The sequence below is a fragment of the Hyperolius riggenbachi genome, chromosome 9 (assembly GCF_040937935.1).
Source record: "Hyperolius riggenbachi isolate aHypRig1 chromosome 9, aHypRig1.pri, whole genome shotgun sequence".
In the NCBI taxonomy this organism is placed as follows: Eukaryota; Metazoa; Chordata; class Amphibia; order Anura; family Hyperoliidae; genus Hyperolius; species Hyperolius riggenbachi.
This window is the reverse complement of record NC_090654.1, coordinates 251,247,066-251,266,469: the sequence shown is the minus strand read 5'-3', so window position 1 is coordinate 251,266,469 and position 19,404 is coordinate 251,247,066. Positions and strand designations below refer to the sequence as shown.

The 19,404-nt window shown below is 44.4% G+C and overlaps 1 protein-coding gene across 3 annotated transcripts in view; it reads right to left on the bottom strand.

Annotated features, from left to right (window-relative positions):
• Positions 1-19,404, bottom strand: part of MIDEAS (mitotic deacetylase associated SANT domain protein) — a 153,192-nt gene that overhangs the window by 92,927 nt on the left and 40,861 nt on the right. For 2 of the 3 annotated variants that reach the window (XM_068254282.1, XM_068254285.1), the window contains exon 1: positions 5,419-5,724. The exons of the other annotated variant lie outside the window; for it this stretch is intronic. The gene's annotated coding sequence lies outside the window, so the exon portion shown is untranslated. Of the gene's footprint in view, positions 1-5,418; positions 5,725-19,404 lie in introns of those variants that run through there. 3 annotated transcript variants of the gene reach the window in all.

Genomic DNA, 19,404 nt, shown 5'->3' with positions numbered 1-19,404 from the left:
TGACAATGACAAGTATGCAGCAGACCCGCCCACTGACATAGCACAGCCAGTTTCTGGTCTCTTTGTGACCTATATCAGCAACTGTCAGGGCCGCTCCTAGCTCATCCCCTCTCTCTCTCCCCAGACATGTTTTACCGGATTACAGAGAGCTGGGAAAACTGACTAGAGCATCATTTTCCTGGAATAGGCCGCTGCGTGCTACTAGCCAAGAATCTCTCTGTAAGCAGCACGCAGAGAAACACATGCTTCTCCAGACCAATGCTGGCCCACGTCCTGCACAACTCTACAGTCTGCCCCCATTTCCCAAGACATAGGGATACATTACATTCAGCAGGTTTAGCTGCAGCTCTGAGAGAAACCGAATCAGCAGAGAACAGGTTAAAAACAAAGAGGAAGGTGCATGAGGCACAGATTATACTGTACTGTCCACAGCTCAAGTCATTTACCAACAGATCATGTTGCCTTCAAAACAGGAAGCTGCCCCTGATTATTACAGGAAATTGCAGAGTCACAGAGCTGCCAGTGCAAGTGTAAAAGAATGTAGCAACTCCTCCAGTCTTCAAAAATGACTATATTACCTTTTCCCATGGAACCGCACAGCGAGTGAGTGTGTGAAAGGATTAGTAATCAAACACCATGACACATTAATATAGTTACTGATGCACCCAAAGTCCCAACTAAAGACCAAAATGGAACAAGGCGAATTGTAACAGCAATCAGGAGGATAGCTGAACACAATAGTGTATACAAGCAAAGTGCATACGCGTTTCACAGGCGAAATGCGCTCGCCACTGCACTGCACTGAACTGCATTCAGCTGGTGGATGAATTAATAGCGTCACCGTGTAATACTCCAAATTATGAATAAGAATGTGGATAAAGCAACGTTCACCCTAAACTCATTGATGCAGCAAGGACTTTAGAAAAGTTATGTTTTCCAATTTACCTCCTTCACATTAGCGCATTGCAATAATACACAATGCATGCATTTTTGTGCCTTGTGCTCAGAAAGCCAACTGCAATAGAAGCCAATAAGAATTTAAAAACAGCATCGCAATGCGATTTTGTAAGAGTTTGAGACTTGCGTTCCCAGTAGGTTTTGAGAGTCCCCTGTCAGTCAAAAACACACTTTAATACATAAGACCCCTTTTCTATAAGCGCATAAAACCGCATATACGTTTGATGCTTTTTTAAAAGGGGAAAACTGTGAAAGAAGCCTAAAAATTATAGATGCCACACTACATTTCCCAGCACTCCTGCTATACAAAAGAAACTGTGTCTAGTGCAGCCATGGGCAAACTTGGCCCTCCAACTGTTGAGGAACTACAAGTCCCACAATGCATTGCAGGAGTCTGACAACCACATGTCATGACTCAAAGGCAAATGCATTGTGGGATTTGTAGTTCCTCAACAGCTGGAGGGCCAAGTTTGCCCATGCCTGGTCTAGTGTGTCTACATGAGGTAGTGCTTTTAGTGGTAAGACGTAGGTGATGGGCAATTGTAAGACCTCAATTCAGTAACATAATCACACGAACCTTCAATTCAAATGCCAGGAAAAAACATGTAGGTATGAGTTTTTATCCAATTTTCCTTTTTTTTTTTTTTTTTCTTTTCTCTTTTTTTTTCCCCTCTTTTTTTTTTTACTGCAGTAATGGTCTATAGAAATGCCAGTCCTTGGAGGGAATGCAAACAACGGTCAAATGTTTAAAATTGCTTGGCAGGCGACGTGTTTTTCAAGCATTTCCCAAATGCTTCCATCATAAGCTGCACACCAAACAGCCTCACACAGCATTTGTTGAAGGCCATCGCTAACTACTTCACAACACCAATGTGAACATTCTTCATGGCAGTATTACATGGGGACATCACACACAAGCATTTCTCTGCACAGTGCCAATGTCCAACTCAAAATGCTCTCTTATGAAGCCTAGGATGGTTTTATACTTTTTCTGCCCCAAACTTCCTGGGCTCCCCATTCCCTTCTGTGTGCAAAAGCTGCCTTACCATTCCATATTTAACATCCATGTACAGCAGACCCACACTTATGTACAGCTCTCATGATCAGCAGCTTCCCTCTTCCATGTGTTGCTCCACATTTTCAGTTATCTCTTCAATATGCAGCCACCCCCTGTGACGCCAACTGCACAAGACCCGGGCCTCTTTGGCCTTTGCAGGAATCCCTTACAGGGGATTATAAAGGTTGACTTCTGCAGCATGCATGCATGCAGCCAATGGTGACATCCAATTTGAGTCACCTGATCTGCATACTTTCTTGGTCAAGGAGGTATTTGCAAGGCCAGTAGTGGCCGGATACTTTAAATTATCAACCAGATACCCCTCTCAGTCGCAAGTCAGATTTCAGCAAAAACCCAGCTAGTAAGATAGCAGTGATGACATTTACAGTATGAACAGCATTTTCTTTTACATTACAGACTGTTGTGGAATTAAGATAAACTCTCGGAGTGTGCGCTGCATAGGACCACAACAGCAACTAAACCTCTCTGCAAACTTTTGGTTATTCTGATATGATCCAGGTGAAGGCAGTAAACTTTTAATCACACTTAAAGGGAAGGTCCAAGCAAAATAAAAAAATGAGTTTCACTTACCTGGGGCTTCTACCAGCCCCATGCAGCCATCCTGTGCCCTCGTAGTCAGTCACTCACTGCTGCTCCAGTCCCTCAACGGCAGCTTGCCGACCTCGGAGGTTGGCGGGCCGCATTGCGCACATTTTTACGCATTCCCGCTAGTGTAGAAACATTAACACATACATTTTTACACGTTACTGGTTCAATGCGTAAATTTTTACGCATTGAACCAGCAACGTGTAAAAATGTATGTGTTAGTGTTCCTGTACTAGCTGGAATGCGTAAAAATGTACGCAATGCGGCCCGCCGACCTCCGAGGTCGGCAAGCTGCCAGCGGGGGACTGGAGCAGCAGTGAGTGACTACGAGGGCACAGGATGTCTGCATGGGGCTGGTAGAAGCCCCAGGTAAGTGAAACTCATTTTTTTATTTTGCTTGGACCTTCCCTTTAAAAGTCCAAACCAAACTTGCTTGTTCTCCAACTGTAGCAATCCAACGACTGTGAAAAACGATTACCACTATCAGTTGTTGAATTCCAAGAACAGCAGAAGCGGAACTAATGTCACATAAATAAAACAGCTCAGCAGATAGCAGTCCCTGCAATGAATGTTTGAAGTGTTAGTGTATGCATTCTTAAAGGACACCTGAAGTGAGCCGGATATGAAGGCTGCCATATTAATGCAAATTGCCTGGCTGATCCTCAGCCTCTAATACTTTTATAGGCACAGACCCTGAACAAGCATGGAGATCATATAGAAGCTTGACAGCATATGCCGCATGGTTGTTTCAGGTGTGCGATTCAGACACTACTGATGCACGATCGATCAACAGGACAGCCAGGCAACTGGTATGGTTTAAAAAAAGGAAATAAACATGGCCTCCATGTCCCTCTCACTTTAGGATCCCTGAAGGTTTATGATCGCAAAAAATGTCCGAAAATGAGGTTCTGACCAATTAAGCAGTGCCATGCATTACTGATTTATGCTCAGTTGGACTTGCAATGCTCACAAAGAAAAATGACAGCTTAGTAGTGGTCCTCTATATGCTGAAGTGATGATGAGGTCTGCACAAGATAAGGAATGCAAACATACAATTTCCAACAAGGGAGAAGAGAAGGAACACTTCTGAACACATTTCAAACAGGGATCAACAAATACTACAACTAGTTTACTATTAGTAAGAACATTGAGTTACATAAGATTCTTTAACAAATTTATGCATAAAATAAACTGATCAAATTCTGGCAAGTTAGAATTTGAACGATCCGTTCTCTAGCTGAATACCTATTGCATAATCCTGCATGGACTCAGAATTATTTCCATCTCATTGACTGGGAAGGGCAACTTCTTTGACAACAGAAAATGCCAAAATATTTAACCGACCCTGAAATACTGCAATGGGATACATGAGTAGACATGTTGTCTCCAATCGAATGCTGTGAACGATTATCCATATGAACTGTACCAACTAATTATACCATCCCTTTCTATAGGTCAAATGTTCTTTCTTGATGCTTAAAGGACAACTTAAGTGAGAATAATATGTAGGATATTTCCTTTTAAACAATACCAGTTGCCTGGCAGCCCAGCTGATCTATTTGGCTGCGAAAGTGTCTGAATAACATCTGAATAAGCATGCATCTAATTTTGTCAGATCTGACAATGTCAGAAACCCCTGATCTGCTTCATGCTTGTTCAGGGTCTATGGCTAAAAACATTAGAGGCAAAGGATCAGCAGGCTAGCCAAGGCAACTGGTATTGCTTAAAAAGGAAATAAATTACGGCAGCCTCCATATAGTTCTCTCTTCAGGTCCCCTATAAACTAAAACAGGAAAATGCAATAGAAACCCCTAAGACTGAATATCCCAGAAAAGACATGCAAGTATTTTAAAAACAGAGCTAAAACAACAACAATGCAATTCTTTATTGATAAGAGCCACGCATAAGAATAAGTACACTGGCACTTTAATCCTTTCCCTGCACAACAACTTGAACGGTGTCCCAAAACAAATGACTGACTAACGCTGGAACATCGGAGGATTTTCCCTGGTGTTCTGCTTTGTGGAAGTTTCCCCTTTAAATAATTGATCGAGTCTAGAACCACAAGCAGATATTTCCTTCTAAAACTACAGCACAGAAGGTGAAAAGTGACAGGCCGCTGCACAGCTACAGACATGAGGAGAGCTCTCTGCCAAGTAGTATATAGGTCAGCGACAAAGGGGTTAAACCCGCCTCAGTAAGAGGAAATAAAGTGCATTGTGCAGCAGCAGAACATGACACCACCCTCATAATACACAGTGCAGGGCTTAGGGCTGTCTAACCACCCCTGGCATTCGCTCTCTGGCTAGTTTTACTGCAACGCACTCAAGGACCCCTCATGCCAGGAAGGACAGTGGGAGGGGGGAGAGAACATACAAAAGTCAATGCCACAGAAGCAGCTGCATGTTACAGTACAATTCCTACAGCAAAGGGAAACACAACAACACTATCGCTTTATGACAACCTCCTGAGGGCTGTCACAAGACAAACAGTCTCCTCCTGCCTCATTTTATCCAAAAAGAGTTCCACCACCACTACCAGCTGCAAAATTACAGCAACAACCAACAAAGTTAGGCAAATTCCCCCCTGTATCTGTTGGGGAGAGAATCGCTGGCACTCTTGGTGTTTGGGTTGATGCACAACACTTATGTAAACAGGAAATGGCAAAGTAAGAGTACACAATGTGCAGTTACAGGAGAAGCAGAGAGGCAGTATAGATATAGGAGTGCAACGTGAGCAAGTTTTATAGGCTCTGAGTGTCCAGGACCAGATTCTGCTGCTTGTAGCTCACAACTCACCAAGTTCCAGCGAACAAGGGTGCTGCTGTGCTGATCATATCCACTCTGCTGCTCCAGAAAGGGGAACCGAGCTGCTCCTCCACCAGAATCCTGCACAAGTCTATGTACTCCTCTGCCAGTCCAGTCAGTGCTCAGCACCGGAATAAGGGGTCCGCCCCAGATCCCAGAAAGCAGCTCCAGCTACAAGGCGACTGTGTTCTCCTGAGTCTTGCTATGCAAAGGCAGGAGCTGGGTGCAGAGTGGAATGACTGCATGGCTCTGACTCATCAGCTGAGCTCACTGCTTGCAGCAACAACAAACACACACTCACTCACACACATACATACACACACATACAAACACACACCCTCCCCAGCAGTGAGAGTGAGAGGGAGGGAGCCACTGGGCTGTACAATTACACAACACGCAGGGAACCCCTCCCTCTCCACTAAGCAGATTACAGTGCAGCCATGCAAACATCCCACACTCCCTGTCTTGTCATAACTTCACTCTGGAATTGGAGCCACTTTATTAAAAGTAGAACTACTAAAGCCAAAGGAAGCAGCCCAGCACAGTTGCATAGTAGTAACAATGTTTAAAGCCCTGCCTTTTAAAGTGACACTGTTACAAACATATACTTTAAGGATAAGTGAACTTTTTAACACGAAGTTGACGTGTCCACCCACCCACTGAGTCAAGTGGAGCTGGCTGTTCTCTTGTCCCTAAACCCACTACCAGCAGCATCTTCCATCTAACCACCTGGGGTGCGTGACTGTACGGAGGGGTGCACGACCGTACGGAGGGGTGCGCGGTTGGTGGCCTCTCTCAGAGAACGGTGGGCTGCTGATGCAGAGCGGGGGCAAGCTGCAGAATCCACAGCTCCCACACAGGGACCAAAATTTAAGCAGATTCACATGGGCGATTGTTGTCTGCTTGTTTTGCCTATTCCAAATACTTAGGGGCTATTTCCACACCCAAATCTGCAGAGTTTCCCTGCCTGCCAGCTGTGCAAAGAAAACGCTGCCTATCTTTCTAGTGGCTTGCCATCCAGATTGCAATTTATGCAGCAGGCAGCCAAATCACTATAGCTGTGTATGGCCCCTCCGTACGGTCGCGCACCCCTCCGTACTGTCGCCCCCTATGAAGAGATGGACTAGTCCAAAACCTGTCACTTCTGTCAGATTTCTACTACCTACTGTAAGTGACAGCAACATAGGAGAGAAGCAATTTATGGCTCATTTTACTCTGAAAAAAAACATACTTCTTATTTGTATATGTTTGAACAGATTTAACATTTTACAATTTTTCGCCATAGTGCACCTTTAAGAGTTTGACATAGTTTCTATTGGTTAGCTATCGCTAGGTCCAGCTGTGGGCAAACCCATCATTTTCAAACACCACAATGTACTCCCCAAATCACTCGTTTTAGTGGCGATCTCCATGGCAACGGCGGCATCATGTGACATGCCCATCAGTAAGTACCAGCATGTCACATGACACCGCCATCGCCATGGAGATTGCTGCTGGAATAAGTGACTGGGTGCATTACTCCCCACGTAAACTTTGCCCATCTCTGCCCTAAGGGAGATACAAACCAGCAAATGCAGCCACAGCTAGAAGCTATATTCAGCATCTGGCGGCGCTTGCGCAAATGACAAATGCATTGAGGTGAACACTCGTTCATTTCCATGCAGGACACGGTGGATCCCGGTGGTAAACGACATGCATGGACATCGGCAGCCGTCCATCTGAACTGGCCCTGAGTTTTTGGCCCAGTAGGAAAGGAAAGAAGTGGTGGAACTTTATTCTTTCTTTAAAAGGGCAATGCAAATAGGCATTCACACATCATTGCATGTCCCCAATGCATGCGCTTCTGGACGGTGAAAAGGATCCATGCAAATACTTCCTTTATGCTCCTGTAAGCTTAAAGAGACTCTGTAACAACATTTTCAGCCTTATTTCTTCTATCCTACAAGTTCCTATACCTGTTCTAATGTGCTCTGGATTACTGCAGCCTTTTCTAGTTGCACTGTCTCTGTAATATATCTAATCTTTTCTTTGTCAAGCTTTGTTGACCCAGGGAGGAATGCACTGCCTCTGCTGTGATAGGGAGAAGTTATGCACACCTCCTCCACACACTGTGTGTGTGTGTTCTTTGTTTATCCCTCACAGACAGGGTCTATGCTCTCAATTTCAGTCAATTTCAGCTTGTCTGAGAGGGGAGAGGTAAGGGGGATTGGTGTACACACACACACACACACACACACACACACACACACACACACACACACACACACACACACCACTTGGAGATCACAGTGACTCGATTGGTATGTTTGTTATTGTACAGATCGGACAGTACAGACTCTTTAAAATGCATATAGAGCCACTGGCTTATAGCATACCTATAGCTTTTGATTTTACAGTCACTAAGGTGGAACAAGCTCCAATACATAAGTATTTAACTGAAGTGGTTACTAATTTTAGTTTCACTTTCTCCTGGGAGCTTTATCAACCACTGAACTGTGCAGGGCTGCAGCACTGGGTATTCCAGGCTACAAATTGTTCTTTTATCTCTGAATACAGGGGATTAACAGGTATGAGAGCTTCTGCCTGCAAGCTACAAAGACAAACTGAAAAATACAGTCTTAAAATAAAACTTCACTGGTTGCCAGTAAAATGGCGAATCAATTTTAAGATCTGCTGACATTCAAGGCTCTACACCACATGGGACCTAAATACATAGCGGATCTATTGGAACTTTATGCCCCTCCACGCACCCTTCGCTCTGCCAACAAGATGAAGCTGGTTATTCCCAAGATACACTTAAAGTGGACCCAAATTAAAAATACAAGATTTCAGAAATAAAATCTATTTTCTAAATTATAATAATAAAAAGCAGCTTTTTTTCAGCTGCATGATGACAAATATAAAATATTTTACATTTATTGGAGAAACCCCTCCCTTCCTTTCAAATTGCCGGGACAAAATCCAGCAAACTGGTAGAGTAGATGGTGTCCAGCAGAGGAGGAATTGCTAATGGCTGCCACCTGTGTAACCCTAGTTATGAAAAGAGAAGTGTGAAAAGCATGCACTGAACTGCTCATAGGCTTGAAGGAGTGTTTATTTATCTTTGTATGTGTCAGAGTGGTGCAACTAAAAATTTTGAACTAATAAAAAAGTTTGGTCTGGGTCCACTTTAACATTTGGTGCTCAGGCCTTTTCCTATGCAGCCCCTACTCTATGGAACTCACTTCCACAATCAGTACGAGAGGCTCCTTCTCTGGACAGCTTTAAAAAAAGGCTAAAAACTCACCGCTTTTCCCTAGCCTTTGAGACTGCATAATGCAGGGTCACAGCGCTTTGAGTCCCCAGGGAGAAAAGCGCTATATAAATATTATTGTTAAAATATTAGTGTGGTGCGTACAGATTGAACTGGATTCTACATCATTATGTATGGTGGCTGCTTCCACACTAGCTGAATGTGAACAGGTGAGGGAACACATTTCTACACAAATTAAATTACTTTGGCCCAAAGACAGATAGGGTGACTATGTAGCCAGTAAGGAGTTGGGAGGTTTTTAACTGAGTATGAAATTACTTTGACAATACAGTTCTACCTTATTTCCTTTTAAACAATGAACATTGCCTGGCTGTCCTGCTATTACTTTTAGCCATAGACCCTGAACAAGCATGCAGATCAGGTGCTGTGGCTGCAGTCTGACTAGATTAGCTGCATGCCTGTTTCAGGTTTGTATGATTCAGACACAACAGGATGCAAGGCATCTGGTATTGTTGAAAAGGGAATAAATATGGCCGCCCCCATATCCCTCTTACTTCAGGAATACTTTAAGAATCTGTCAATTGGTGAACATGACCACTTCAGTGTCCTCTGCGTGTTCATTATGTAAATGTATTCTCATGAGGAGGATGGGAGAAAAGGAACAGTTTTGTTTATTCCCTCTGCCTCTTAACCCTTACAGAGCCGGGACATCTCCTAAACCTCCAGCATCTGCTGCCATCTGTGCTGCACAGCCAAGCTAAGCTTTTAAACTTCCATTATTCCACTTTCCAGCAGCTAAACATTTCCAGTAGCATGCTGTTCTTGATGACATCTTTCCTCAGAACGAGGAACACCACCACACGCAGCAGTAACAAGTACTAAGGATTTATATTTCTGCATCCCCACTGGAGACACTTCCCTCGTTTCCTGCCCTCGGTGACATCTGGGGGACAAGGAGTGTCTCTATGGGAACAGAAAGGACTAAAAATCAGGAAGGTTCTTGTCTTCTCCATTCCACCTAGAACTTAAAGAACAACTGCACTGAAAAGTCTGACATTCTGCTACCTTTTGGTTCACTTTTAACAATTATTTAGAGGAAATCTTAACCCTGGAAAGAAGAAAGCAGTTTAACTTTCCTGGAGCTTCTTGCAGCCCAAGCAGTCATCCTGTGCCCGCACCATCCTTCCGAGACCCTACAGTCAGCAGCGGCAACCCCTTCAAAGCTGGCTGACTTTACACCTCATTGCGCCACTGTGCACGGCAGCATTGTGCAATACGGGAAAATCACTACTGGGCAGAACGCTCCCGGCATCAGAAGTGCGATCAGGATGCGCAGCGGCCTACCACTGGCCACAACTGGCCAGCTTTGAGGGGGGGGGTCACGGCTGCTAACTAGAGGGTTGCGGAAGGACGGCACGGGCACAGGAGGACGACTGCAGGGGGCTGCAATAAGCACCAGGCAAGTTAAACTTTTTTTTTTTTTAATTAAAAGCTACGCCCTGTTTTGGGGGGGGGGCTCCTGGCTGGCAGGGCGTAGATTTCAATCACCGTCCGTAGCGCGCATTTGCAGTTTCCGTCGCTCCCCACCAATCGCGCCACTCAAACCCTACCTTTCTCACCGCAGCTCACAGGCTCTGCCTGTCTCTATGACGACAGAGCCATGTGAGTAGGTCAGGAGCCGATTTCATTGGCTCCTGGCCGTGTCTATCAATGTAAGCTGCTCCCATTGGCTTACATTGATAGACACGGTCAGGAGCCAATGGAAGCGGCTCCTGACCGGCTCACATGATTCTGCCGTCATAGAGACAGCAGAGTCTATGTCCTGAGGATCCCGGCGTGCGGCGATGATGGCGGTTGCGACGGGTATGCGCGGCGATTCGTCGGGATTCCGTCATTCTTGTACCAGCGGTCTCTAGTCCTTAAGGGGGCAGAGACCGCTGGTACTTAAGTGGTTAAGGCGCGAACACACACTCAACTAAAACACCTGATTGTTTGATTTTGGTCTGTTGGATGACAATCAGGTGTACAAATTGTAGCCAAACAAGAAGATTTTAGGCACTCACATGACTGTTGGGTTGATATCGTGCAGTTGGTCACATGTGTACAATTTCATTTGAACGACGTTCTGAATGCAGCCATGTTGTGCATAATGTCGTTTCACTTGCGCACGCAGTATGTAAATGAGCTGGTTGTTCAAGAGGAACTCCAGTGAAAATGTAATAAAAAAGTGCTTCATTTTTACAATAATTATGTATAAATTACTTAGTCAGTGTTTGCCCATTGTAAAATCTTTTAAATACCTGATTTACATTCTGACATTACATGGTGCCATTTTTACAGTTGGCAGGTGATGTAGCTGCTGCGTGCTTTTTTTGGCAGTTGAAAACAGCTGTAAAAAGCTATTTCCCACAATGCAGAAAGGTTCACAGACAGGAAACTGCCAAGAGTACGTACTCACCACAATATCAGTCATGCAGCGCCCCTTAATGGTCTGTTCGTGAAAAGGAATAGATTTCTCATGTTAAAAGCGGGTATCAGCTACTGAATGGGATAAAGTTCAATTCTTGGTCGGAGTTTCTCTTTAAATAGGTCAGTGTGGTCGTGTTGTACACTTTGGCGTGAGAATCTAACACACACCGGATTAGCATTTTCTGCATGGTTACCAAGCAAAACAGCTGGGTGTCTGTGTCTCTGTGGGTGTCTGTGTCTCTGTGGGTGTCTGTGTCTCTGTGGGTGTCTGTGTCTCTGTGGGTGTCTGTGTCTCTGTGGGTGTCTGTGTCTCTGTGGGTGTCTGTGTCTCTGTGGGTGTCTGTGTCTCTGTGGGTGTCTGTGTCTCTGTGGGTGTCTGTGTCTCTGTGGGTGTCTGTGTCTCTGTGGGTGTCTGTGTCTCTGTGGGTGTCTGTGTCTCTGTGGGTGTCTGTGTCTCTGTGGGTGTCTGTGTCTCTGTGGGTGTCTGTGTCTCTGTGGGTGTCTGTGTCTCTGTGGGTGTCTGTGTCTCTGTGGGTGTCTGTGTCTCTGTGGGTGTCTGTGTCTCTGTGGGTGTCTGTGTCTCTGTGGGTGTCTGTGTCTCTGTGGGTGTCTGTGTCTCTGTGGGTGTCTGTGTCTCTGTGGGTGTCTGTGTCTCTGTGGGTGTCTGTGTCTCTGTGGGTGTCTGTGTCTCTGTGTGTGTGTGTGTGTATGGTATGGTATAGTATGGTATTGTGCAGGCCAAAAGCTGCTTTGCCATGCAGTCTGTGAATCCATTCCCTGTACTGTGCAGATCTGTAGCAGTGTGGAGCACAAAGTACAATACTGTGCTTGTATTGTTCTAGAGAGCCGCATTAAACCCGTCATGTGCCAACCTAATTCAGTGCTTTTCACTGACAACAGCCTGCTTATAGGTGGGATTGTTGGAGAGCTGTTCTATGCACCCAGTGGGGCCTCTCATGCTTGACCTTCTGCACACCACTGTTACTGCTATAGCGTGTTCATGGAAGAGCTGTCTATTTTTGTTTTTTTTTCCCGTAAAAACACGCACACACACCAGTGTTCTCCCCAAGCTCTTTTAGCTGGGTGCTCCACCCGGATAGTTTTGATGAGCACCCGGCTGTCATCTCCTCACCTCCTCTTATGCTATATAAGCAGAGTTGTGCACAGAAGCACCAGCCCTGCATTCTCTCATATTGCCCCACCTGGCTACCTTTTCATGCCACCCAGCTGGAAAAAATTTCTGTAGACAAGACCACACACACACACACACACACACACACACACACACACACACACACACACACACACACACACACACACACACACACACACACACACACACACACACACACACACACACACACACACACACACACACACACACACTGTAAGGGTCCTCAAAAAAAAAAAATAGTAAAGGCTTTGGCTTGAGCCCCAGACATGTCTCCAGTTGCTGTGGAGGCTGCACTGCAAGCCTTGGATATCTTATCTCCGTGTCTTCAGTACAGACTTGTATGCTGCACTCATAAACCTTCCATACAGTAACAAGTTAAGACAAGACTTCAGCTACCAAAATTCATTCTGAAGTTCCACTGTGAGAACTTATAGTACATTTGTTTGCAGTGAGTGCACCAAGGCAGCCACAGATGAACTCATTGCAGCTGGTCCAGTCAGCCCCATGTGGCTTTTGTGCCGCTTTGGTAACTGTCACTGATACATTTCCCCTAGGTGACACCTCATTTCAGCTAGCCACCAAGTTTCAGTGAGCAGTTGGTTTTGCCGACACCTAATCCCCCTTCTGCTGAAAGATCATAGCCAGAAAGTCTTCTTCCACTATGCAAAACGTTTTCTGGTGTAGGCAACATCTGCTGGTTTCTGTTACTGCAGAGCGTGATAAAACAGATTATGATAGTGATAGTGTGCTGAAGCTGTGCGCATACTTCCTTTCTAAACGGGAATGGTCAGGCAGTTCAGCTTCCCATTTGACACCTGCAAATGCCATTCAGGTGCAATGAAAAGCCAAATGGCAACAATTGTAACACCATGCATGACAGCGCTTGGCACGTGGTGGAGTCACCTGGCAGCGGTCGCGCTCAGACTTAACTCCATGAGGGGAGGGCTGCCTGTTCAGTGCCGGTACAGAGTGCCAACAAGTGCCCAGCCGGTGAAAGAGCAGCTGACAGGTGGTGAATTCACTGCCTTCAGCTGCCCGTATGAAAGAGCCCTTAGGATAGACACAGAGGGGAGGGAGAGGTCTCATGTTAAAATCATTACATATGATTATTTATGGACCTCCTGTTCACCAATGAAGGGCTCATGCTCTCCCGACTTCGCACTCCCAAAGCGCTTTGCACAGAAGCAGTTTCCAGCAAGCGTTCTGGACATGCATGGTTCAGAAACATTTGTAACCGCGCATGCGGAGAATGGTCCCAGCCATGGCTCCTGCACAAAGCATGCACCCTTCAGCGGTGAACCCTTTAGGCCGGCAAAGCTGTAGTACCATTAAGTTTAGGGGGGGGGGGGGGACCGAAGAAGCTACAGGTAGGGCCACTCTTCAGCTCAAGTGTGGTTTGAGGTTTAATCCCAAGCCTGGTTTGGTGTAGCCACCGGGAGGTGTATGCAGAGCATTCAGCTAAGCGTCAGTTATAACTCGCCTCCCTTGAGATCTTAACGGTCACAGCATGTCTTCTTTGGGTCCTCCAAGGTTTTCAATCCCTTTGGTGAGATCACAGTTAGTCACACTATGACAGGCGGCAATCTCTCCATAGGGGAAGATCACTACCCAGAGGAAAGGAGGAAGAACTGCACCGCTTGCCTCAAGCCCCTCCATGTACGTGGGAGGCGGCTCACTGGCCACCCAAAGTGCTCCCATTTCCTTCTCTTTCTCCCTCTGCTGAGTGTGAACTGAAGTGTTGCTAACAACAGAAGACTTACCGACTACGACATTCCAGCGATCTGTCCTCTGCAGAGCAACCAGCATCCTCTCCTTGGTAACAGCAACATTTCTTGTCACAAGATGCTGCTGTTACCAAGGAGAGGACGCTGGTCGCCCTGCAGGTGAAAGATGATGTCATTGCTGTAACGTCAGAGCCTGCGAGTCTTCTGCGGTTAGTAACACTTCTGCTCGCACTCTGCAGAGGGAGAAAGGGAAGAGGGACACATCTGACTAAGAATGGGGGGCACACCTGGCTATCTAGAAAAGGGGAGGTGGGGTGGGGGGAACGACACATCTAAAGGTTTATTAAATCCTGCCCACGGCCCATAATGACCACGCCCATCTTTTGTTGTGGCGCGATGCAGGTACCCATCTGCTTAGCTACCTCATCAGTTGATCTAACACCTGCCTAGCACCCTGACGTAAAAATTCCTCGAACCATCCTTGGTTTTACAAACTAAATTCTAGAGGACAAAGATTTAAGTGAAATGCTATAATATAGATAGATAGATTTCTTATTCTTTTGCATGTTTGTCACACTTAAAATGTTTCTGCTCATCAAAAACCGTTAACTATTAGTCAAAGATAACATAATTGAACACAAAATGCAGTTTTAAATGATGGTTTTTTATTATTTAGTGAGAAAAAAAAAACAAAAAAATAAAAAAAATCCAAATCTACATGGCCCTGTGTGAAAAAGTGTTTGCGCCCCCCCCCCCCCCCCTTGTGAAAAAATAACTTACCTGTGGTTTACCACACCTGAGTTCAATTTCTGTAGTCACCCCCAGGCCTGATTACTGCCACACCTGTTTCAATCAAGAAATCACTTAAATAGGAGCTATCTGACACAGAGAAGTAGACCAAAAGCACCTCAAAAGCTAGACATCATGCCAAGATCCAAAGAAATTTAGGAACAAATCAGAACAAAAGTAATTGAGATCTATCAGTCTGGTAAAGGTTATAAAGCCATTTCTAAAGCTTTGGGACTCCAGCGAACCACAGTGAGAGCCATTATCCACAAATGGCAAAAACATGGAACAGTGATGAACCAGTGGCCGGCCGACCAAAATTACCCCAAGAGCGCAGAAAAAAACTCATCCGAGAGGACACAAAAGACCCCAGGACAACATCTAAAGAACTGCAGGCCTCACTTGCCTCAATTAAAATCAGTGTTCACGACTTCACCATAAGAAAGAGACTGGCCAAAAACGGCCTGCATGGCAGATATCCAAGGCGCAAACCACTTTTAAGCAAAACAACATTAAGGCTCGTCTCAATTTTGCTAAAAAAATCTCAATGATTGTCAAGACTTTTGGGAAAATACCTTGTGGACCGATGAGACAAAAGTTTAACTTTTTGGAAGGTGCGTGTCCCGTTACATCTGGCGTAGAAGTGACAGCATTTCAGCAAAAGAACATCATACCAACAGTAAAATATGGTGGTGGTAGTGTGATGGTCTGGGGTTGTTTTGCTGCTTCAGGACCTGGAAGGCTTGCTGTGATAGATGGAACCATGAATTCTACTGTCTACCAAAAAATACTGAAGGAGAATGTCCGGCCATCTGTTCGTCAACTCAAGCTGAAGCGATCTTGGGTGCTGCAGCAGGACAATGACCCAAAACACACCAGCAAATCCACTTCTGAATAGCTGAAGAAAAACAAAATGAAGACTTTGGAGTGGCCTAGTCAAAGTCCTGACCTGAATCCTATTGAGATGATGTGGCATGACCTTAAAAAGGTGGTTCATGCTAGAAAACCCTCAAATAAAGCTGAATTACAACAATTCTGCAAAGAAGAATGGGCCAAAATTCCTCCAGAGCGCTGTAAAAGACTCGTTGCAAGTTATCGCAAACGCTTGATTGCAGTTATTGCTGCTAAGGGTGGCCCAACCAGTTATTAGGTTCAGGGGGCAATTTCTTTTTCACACAGGGCCATGTAGCTTTTGAGTTTTTTTCTCACTAAATAATAAAAACCATCATTTAAAGAGACACTGAAGCGAAAAAAAAAAATTATGATATTATGATTTGTATGTGTAGCACAGCTAAGAAATAAAACATTAAGATCAGATACATTAGTGTAATTGTTTCCAGTATAGGAAGAGTTAAGAAACTCCAGTAATTATCTCTATGCAAAAAAGCCATTAATCTCTAAGACTTTCAAAGTCCTGGAGAGGGCTGTCTTCTGACTTTTATTATCTCAACTGTAAGTGAACAGTTTTCTTTTTATCTGCCAGAGCAGAGGTCATTAGTTCACAGACTGCTCTGAAAGAATCATTTTGAATGCAGAGTGTTGTATAATCTGCACATAGTGGAGAATGATGCAATGTTAGAAAACACACTATATACCTGAAAATAAAAATATGAGAATATTTTCTTTGCTGCTAATCTTCTAGTAATTATTCATAGTACACAACCAATTCATTATATCATATTTTTTTCCGCTTTAGTGTCTCTTTAAAACTGCATTTTGTGTTCAATTATGTTATCTTTGACTAATAGTTAATGTTTTTTGATGAACAGAAACATTTAAGTGTGACAAACATGTAAAAGAATAAGAAATCAGGAAGGGGGCAAATAGTTTTTCACACACACACACACACACACACACACACACACACACACACACACACACACACACACACACACACACACACACACACACACACACACACACACACACACACACACACACAAAAGTATTCGGCCCCCTTGAAGTTTTCCACATTTTGTCACATTACTGCCACAAACATGCATCAATTTTATTGGAATTCCACGTGAAAGACCAATACAAAGTGGTGTACATGTGAGAAGTGGAATGAAAATAATACATCATTCCAAACATTTTTTACAAATAAATAACTGCAAAGTGAGGCGTGCGTAATTATTCGGCCCCCTGAGTCAATACTTTGTAGAACCACCTTTTGCTGCAATTACAGCTGCCAGTCTTTTAGGATATGTCTCTACCAGCTTTGCACATCTAGAGACTGAAATCCTTGCCCATTCTTTGCAAAACAGCTCCAGTTCAGTCAGATTAGATAGACAGTGTTTGTGAACAGCAGTTTTCAGATCTTGCCACAGATTCTCGATTGAATTTAGATCTGGACTCTGACTGGGCCATTTTAACAGATATGTTTTGTTAAACCATTCCATTGTTGCCCTGGCTTTATGTTTAGGGTCATTGTCCTGTTGGAAGGTGAACCTCAGCCCCAGTCTCAAGTCTTTTGCAGTCTCCAAGAGGTTTTCTTCCAAGTTTGCCCTGTATTTAGCTCCATCCATCTTCCCATCAACTCTGACCAGCTTCCCTGTCCCTGCTGAAGAGATGCACCCCCTGAGCATGATGCTGCTACCACCATATTTGACAGTGGGGATGGTGTGTTCAGAGTGATGTGCAGTGTTAGTTTTCCGCCACACATAGCGTTTTGCATTTTGGCCAAAAAGTTCCATTTTGGTCTCATCTGACCAGAACACCTTCTTCCACATGGTTGCTGTGTCCCCCACATGGCTTGTGGCAAACTGCAAACGGGACTTCTTATGCTTTCTGTTAACAATGCCTTTCTTCTTGCCACTCTTCCATAAAGGCCAACTTTGTACAGTGCATGACTAATAGTTGTCCTATGGACAGAGTCTCCCACCTGAGCTGTAGATCTTTGCAGCTCGTCCAGAGTCACCATGGGCCTCTTGACTGCATTTCTGATCAGCGCTCTCCTTGTTCGGCCTGTGAGTTTAGGTGGATGGCCTTGTCTTGGTAAGTTTACAGTTGTGCCATACTCCTTCCATTTCTGAATGATCGCTTGAACAGTGCTCCGTGGGATGTTCAAGGCTTTGGAAATCTTTTTGTAGCCTAAGCCTGCTTTAAATTTCTCAATAACTTGATCCTTGACCTGTCTGGTGTGTTCTTTGGACTTCACGGTGTTGTTGCTCCCAATATTCTTAGACAACCTCTGAGGCCCTCACAGAGCAGCACTGATAAGAAATTCCAACTATAAAACACTTTCCTAGCAGAAAACTGCTTCGAAGAATAGGAAAGAGATGAAAAGGGTCAATAGTTCATAGATTTTTTTAAGAATACATACATTGTATTTCCGGACCCAGAGACCAGCGTGGAGAAGAAGACAGCGGAGACCGAGGGAGTCGCGGCGGCCGGAGCAGGTAATGTATTGCCACTAGCGGTCATTCAAACGCCGCTATCGACGCACTCCCGACCTGCCGGCAATCGAGCAAAATCTTCCGCACGGACGGATCGACGGGAAGGATTGATTTTGGATGGAAATCGATCATTCTGTCAGCGTTTGCGCAACAATTTCACAGCAGATTCGATAACAGTGATCGAATCTGCTTTATATCGGCGGGAAAATAGGTGTATGGGCCCCGTAAAGCTGTTCTAAAGCAGGAGTAGATAAGAAGGGTTCTCAGAATTGGTGCAGTCTGTGGGGGACATTTATCAAGTGTCAGAGACAAAATATTAGGTTTTTAGAAATCCCTGCAGAACTGTCTCAGGCATCCTACGATATCACTAAATAGTGCAGAATCCTTCTTAAACTGTAAGGAATAGGAGGAGTTAGGAAGATCTCTCAGACATTGCAGTGTGTGAAAGGAAATTGCTGTTGCTGAGGTAACCAATACATCTGCTGTATTGAATCAATGCCCAGCACTGGAAGGGTTAATCACAGGAGAGCAGTTCACAATCATGCAGGCATCTGTAGAACTGCAAGTAAGCACTCCGTAATCTGCAGCAGTTTAGGGATGAATTTGCACTTTTCTTAACTGTAGTGCAACTCTAGAAATCCACGGTAAACTGCTGCTATGAAGAGCTATATAACTGAAAATAGAAATAGAAGACTTTTCTTTGCTACTAACGTTCTATAAATTATCCGTACTACACATACAATTCAATGCACTTTTTTTTTTTCACTCCAGGTTTGCTTCGAAGGGAACATGAAGTGAAAGGGAATAAAGAGGCTGCCATCTTCATTCCCTTAAGGTGGCCCCACACGATACAATAAAATGATCCGATTTTACAGTAATTCGATAAAAACGATCGGATCTCCCGGAAAAATCGAAAGCTTTTTTTTCATTCGACTGAAAAATCCGATCGGATTTCCCGTTTTCTTCGATTTTTATCGATCCGGAATGCCAGATATTTTTCTTCAATCTTTCTAAAGATTGTACGGTGTGTGTTAAATTGTCAATTTATTAATATACACAACCTAGCAATTTTGTCAGAGTTTCCAATCATTTTTATCATAATTGGGGAAAAATTGAACATACGTGTGTGGTACATTGGTCATATTTTTGAAATGTTACAATCAGTCAGAAAAATTG